Source organism: Artibeus jamaicensis, unplaced genomic scaffold (genome assembly GCF_021234435.1).
Source record: "Artibeus jamaicensis isolate MK-2021 breed Jamaican fruit bat unplaced genomic scaffold, CSHL_Jam_final contig_548, whole genome shotgun sequence".
Classification (NCBI taxonomy): Eukaryota; Metazoa; Chordata; class Mammalia; order Chiroptera; family Phyllostomidae; genus Artibeus; species Artibeus jamaicensis.
In genome coordinates, this window is record NW_026521883.1 from 3,270,635 (window position 1) to 3,276,634 (window position 6,000).

General features: G+C 42.0%; 1 long non-coding RNA gene across 1 annotated transcript in view; it reads left to right on the plus strand.

Annotated features, from left to right (window-relative positions):
• LOC119057017 (uncharacterized) overlaps positions 1 to 5,014 on the plus strand; it is an 86,341-nt gene extending 81,327 nt beyond the window's left edge. The window contains exon 5 of the long non-coding RNA XR_008392469.1: positions 3,767 to 5,014. This is a non-coding gene — a long non-coding RNA (uncharacterized LOC119057017). The remainder of the gene's footprint in view (positions 1 to 3,766) is intronic.
• The last annotated feature ends 986 nt before the right edge of the window (positions 5,015 to 6,000 follow it).

A 6,000-nucleotide genomic window follows, 5' to 3' on the forward strand; every position in this document is an offset into this window, starting at 1 on the left:
TCGCTGTTTCCCTGCGGTCTGGCTTGGTGGCTCGCTCGGTCGCTCACTAGGTCCAACCCTGCGCCTGGATTCCATGCACCTGAGTCCGTCTAACCGAGTTTTCCTGTGCAACCCCGCTCTACCAGCTGCTGGTTTCGCCCCTTACCGGTCAGGCTGAAGAATTTGTTGTTAACAGACTTCCGAAAAGTTCAATTTTCTGTGTTCTGACTGTGTTTTTTGTTGCTAATATTTAGTTGTCTCTAAACTTGGTTGTGTGAGAAGGCACGGCATATCCACCTATGTCTCCATCTTGGCAGAAGTCCTCGACTGATGAACTTTCCATCAAGAATAGGTTCATTATATACTCCCCAATGTCAACTTTTCTTTATAAATATCAAATGTGTTAAAATTTGGCTTATTAAAAGATCAATGATTAATTTTTTAAAAGTTGCTACCACCGTAATAACTTATAAATATTTAATATGTATGTATTAATATGTAATAGATAACTGTATCAGTTATCCATTTCGGTATAACAAATCACTCCAGAGCTTAATGGTTTAAAGCAGTCATTTTATCTTCTCATGATTAGTGGTTCAGTGATGTCAGGCTGGACTCAGCTAGGTGGTCCTGTGCCAGTCAGAATGAGATCGTTCTAGTGGCTGAAGTTATCTGGTGGCTATGCTGGGGAGCAGTTGGTCTAGAGGCTTCAGTGCCTGCAGGTTTGTAGGGCTTGTCTCGTTTCCCAGCAGGCTGGCCTGAGCTGGCTCCTGTGGTGGCGTGGTGTCTAGCAGGGTGAAACTGGAAACAGTAAGGCCACGACGTGGAGGTTTCACATCACCATGTCACCACATTCTGTTAGTCAAAGTCAGTCCCAAGGGCAGCCTGGATTCAAGGGGCTGGGAAATAGGCCCCGTCTTCTGATGAGTGAAGCGTGTACGTGGGATGGAGGTATTATTGCAGCTGTTTTGTAAACAATCTGCCACTTTTACTATGGAATCTATACTTATTATAACGACTAGGTTTAACATAACAGCTCTATTTTATTTAACATTAAAAAGAAAAGTATCACTCATAGAAAAATTCCACTTGTTGACCATGCTTTCATACTTTGAACTCCTGATTGATTTTTCACTGTCAGAAACTAGCTATTACTTGACATAATTTTTAAAAAGGGTGAAAGATGAGTTTATGCCTTGGAGGTTGAGCCGCTTCTATTTCTCCATTTCTGTTACCTGCCCTCAGGAGCCATCTGAAGTATCACAAACAAAGAAATACCAAATTCCCATTACCCCTTCTTTCGAGTTTTCATGTTTTTTTTTCCTGTGAGAAATAGGATGAAGGGAAATTCTATTTTACAAAAGAATGGTATCCAAGAATGTAGAAGAAATGATAGAATTAGAAAATCATCATTCTGTCACCTCTATTAAAATGATAGATTTAGGATATTCAATTGCTATTAAAATATTTAAATCCATAATTGATGAGAAGTAGACATTCTTTTTTTAAATATATTTTATTAATTATGCCATTACAGTTGTTCTGTTCCCCCCTTCATTCCCCTCTACCCTGCACACCCCCTCCTCCACCATTCCCCCCTTTAGTTTATGAACACGTGTCTCAAGTTTTTTAGATTCTATATTTCTCATACTATTCTTGCCCTCCCTCCTATCTATTTTCTACCTACCATCTATGCTACTTATTTTCTGTGCCTTCTCCCCTCTTCTCCTTCTCTCACTCCCCTGTTGCTAACCCTCCATGTGATCTTCATTTCTATGGTTCTGCTCCTGATCTAGCTGTCCTCTTAGTTTGCTTTTGTTTTAGGTGTGGTTCTTAATAACTGTGAGTTTGCTGTTCTTTCACTGTTCATCTTTTTTATCTTCTTTTTCTTAGGTAAGTCCCTTTAACATTTCATATAATAAGGGCTTGGTGTTGATGAACTTTTTGAATTTGATCTTATTTGAGAAACACTTTATCTGCTCTTCCATTCTAAATGAAAGCTTTGCTGGATAGAGCAATCTTGGATGTAGGTCTTTGGATTTCATGACTTGGAATACTTCTTTCCAGCCCCTTCTTGCCTGCAAGGTCTCTTTTGAGAAATCAGCTGACAGTCTGATGGGAACTCCTTTGTAGGGGACTGTCCCCTTATCTCTTGCTGCTTCTAGGGTTCTCTCCTTCATTTTAATTTTGGCTAATGTAATGATGACATGCCTTGGTGTGTTCCTTCTTGGGTCCAACTTCTTTGGGACTCTCTGAGCTTCCTGGATTTCCTGGGAGTCTATTTCCTTTGCCAGATTGGGGAAGTTCTCCTTTATTATTTGTTCAAATAAGTTTTCCACTCGTGGCTATTCCTCTTCCCCTTCCGGTACCCCTATAATTTGGGTATTGGAACGTTTAAAGATGTCCTGAAGGTTCCTAAGCCTCTCCTCACTTTTTTGAATTCTTGTTTCTTCATCCTTCTCTGTTTGGTCATTTTTTTCCTCCTTCTGGTCCACTCCTTTGATTTGAGTCCCAGTTTCCTTTCCATTACTATTGGTTTCCTGTGCATTTCCCTTCATTTCAATTAGTTTAGCCTTCATATGTTCCTCTAATCTGTGACTAAAATCAACCAGTTCTGTGAGCATCCTGATCACCAGTGTTTTGAACTGTGCATCTGAAAGTTTGGCTATTTCTTCATCACTTATATTTATCAGCTCCAGGGCTCTGAGTTCTTCTTGAGCCATAATGTTTTGATCTGTTTGTGCCTGTTACGTTTGAGGAGGTGTTCACCAGGGCGGGGCCACCCAGGTCGCTGGTTTGTGACGCTATATGTGGGGGCAGGGTCAGAGAGGGACAATGGCAATTCCCTCTGCCACTTCCTGCCGCTGGGGCCTGCGCGGTCCGTCTCACTGCTAGCTCCTTCACCAGTTTATCAGCATGCCACTGTGTGACCGTACTCAGCCCTCAGTGGGTCCACCGCCTTGTACCCTCAGGGGGTCCAACGCCTTGTGCCCTCAGTGGGTCTGCCCACTACTCCACACCTGGGATCCACCCACAGCTGCTGGCACACCTGGGTCACACGCCCTGGTCGGTCTAGTGGATCTTTCCTGCCTGACCCTGCTCTGCTGCTGGCTCATCCCCTCTTACCAGTTTGGCTGAAGGGTTCATTGTTGTCAGACTTCCGTGTAGTTCAATTTTTTGTGGTTTGGCTGCATTTTTGTTGCTAAAACTTTGTTGTTTTTAAACTTGGTTGTGTGAGAAGGTGCAGTGCTTCCACCTACGCCTCCATCTTGGCGAAATACAAGTAGACATTCTTATAAGACTACAAAGTAATAACAGAGATCACTTTCTCATTGGGTGTAAGGGATATTAATTGTTCAATAAAAGGCTGCTCTGGCATTTGTGGCTCAGTGGATTGAGTGCCAGCCTGCTAAGCAAAGGGTTGGCAGTTCAATTCCCAGTCACAGCACATGCTGGGTTGTGGGACATGTTCCTGGTGGGAGGGGTGTGCGAGAGGCAACCACACATTAATGTTTCTCTCCCTTTCTTTCTCCTTTCCCCCTCTCTAAAAATAAATAAATAAATAAATAAATAAACAAATAAAATCTTTAAAATAAATAAATAAAGGGCTCAGGCTATAACATTAACCCAGGGATGAATTTTAGCAACCAGTTAATATGTATCTTCTCTGATATGAAGAAAATGCAATGTGAAGTACAATACATCACCTATGATATATCCTAGCTAAAACAAAAATAAACTTGAATGCATCAAGTTTCTAGTTTTAACTTTCAGATTCTACTTTCAGGGTTGAAGAACAAGTTGAATGGCAGGACAAGGTGGCAAGCAGAGAAACTCAGACTGTGGGGCAACCGACTGGATTTTCAACAAGTGGTGTTTGTTAAAAAGAAAAAAAGAAGGAGTGTGCTATATCACGGACTTGCGGGACATCATGATCAGATGCGAGGCATGGTCGCAGATTGAGTTGTAGGTTGAACAAATGAGATGTAGAGGGCATTTTGGGAACAAATCGTGGAATTCGGATATCAGTCAGGCATTACACAAGAGAAAACGTGTTGACACGGAAAGTTGGAGAATCTTAATAAAATAAGCAGATAAAGCAACATAGTATGCCTCATTTCAGTAACACATACACACACATAAATGTCTTGAGGGACATACAGTAAGTTGTTAATAATGGTAATTTCTTGGTGGTGGGAATATGGTGGGTTATTTCAGTCTTCTCAAATTTTTTGTAACTTTCCACAATGCACACATGCCTTTTAATAATAATAATAGAAGGAGGCAGTGACTGAAAGTGCAAAGAAGATGACTGAGGAGGCCTCTGTGGGAGGCAGTAAAGTACAGCACCTCCATCTGGGGCAGAAGTTCGACATCTGGGATGGAAGTCCAGAATCCTGGCCTTTTAATTCATCCACCGGACTGCACCCAACAGAGGGAGTAAGATTCCTGAGCAAGCCATCCCACATGGAACAGTTTTATGGACCATTTCCACCTTTTCGTGGATTCCATGAGAAGCAGTCCTACCTGCTCCTCCTCTGTGGGACCACAGAGCTGCTAGGACTTGTTATATTATCTGAGATTTCCATTGTTCAGGTCTAGTACCAGAGAAAGAGTTCTCAGGCTCCTACCACCCCCATCTGTTGTTGCCATCTAGGTATATAAACATGGAGGGAGGAATAAATGCTTCTGGAGAACGTGGCTCTTTGTTTTGTTTTTGGTTCCAAGTAGCTTTGAGGCAAAGCTGGGTTACTAGAAAGATATTATGCACATTAAGTAAGGCATTTGAAACTTAAATGTAACAAACCCACGAGAAAGTTTAGAGTGGACTCAGAGCTAGAGAATGGCTGAGCCCAGATGTAACCTGAGGACATCCAAAGTTAAACCCATCTCCTCCGGCAACTGGCAAAGCAGGAGACACACGTTTCAGGCCCCCAACTGGGCCCGTGATCAGATTTACCCTGGCTGGAGAGACCCCCTAGTCAAATTAACCACACATCAAAGCCACAAATTCCTTCCTTATCTTGGTGCTCTGTGGTTTCTAACTTTAACAGAATATAAAAAAAAAAGAAAAAGAAAATTGCACCCCCCCCCCAGACAGAAGCATTACCTGGGCCCATAGCACTATTCTTTGGAATTTCAGAGGAGAGTTATTAGATTGTAATTCCATGGCAGAACTATTAGGGCTCTGAGAATAATTTGCACCCTGGTTTTCTTTTACCATCCTCCTCTCCATTGTGAATTTTAATCCAAAAGAAATCCAAGTACTCAACCCAAGAATATCTGTCACTTAAAAGCAGCACTAGTAATAGAAACAAAATTATTTATAGCTAGAGATTGTTTTCTGTATTCCGAAGACTAAAGAAAACACACTAGATTGATTATCTTTGAAGTCCCTTGTAGCTCAAAAATTCTTGACTCCTGTGGTTGTAGCAGATGATGTATTTTAAGCACTTGTGCTCCCTCTAGAGGAGCAACAAAAATATCAGGGCTGGAGGCTTTGGTCAGAAGTTTTGAAGTTATTGATAGGAGGTGAAAGATGGAGCAAAAAAGAAAAAGGACTCATCATGGACACGGACAACAGGGTGGTGACTGCGGGGGGGGGAAGGGGCTACAAGGGGGATGAAGGGTAATGGAAAAAAATACAAAATCTTAAAATAACGTTGTCCAGTGAGGAATCACTCACCATAGCCCGTCCCCCCCAAAACAAACATTGTGTTGAACTTAAATTTTGGTGTCATTTTTAAAAGAGCAAGAATCCATTTGTAAATGATCAGAAAAACAAAGTTTTAAGTAACTATAATTTTTTTAAGTTTATTTATTTTGGACATAGGGGAAGGGAGGGACAGAGGGAGAGAAACATCATGTGGTTGCCTCTTGTGGGTCCCCTACTGGGTACCTGACCTGGTCAGCAACCCCGGCACGTGCCCTGACTAGGAATCAAACCAGCAACCTTTTGGTTCACAGGCCGGCACTCAATCCACTGAGCCACACGAGTCAGGACTAATTAACAGGGCTAAT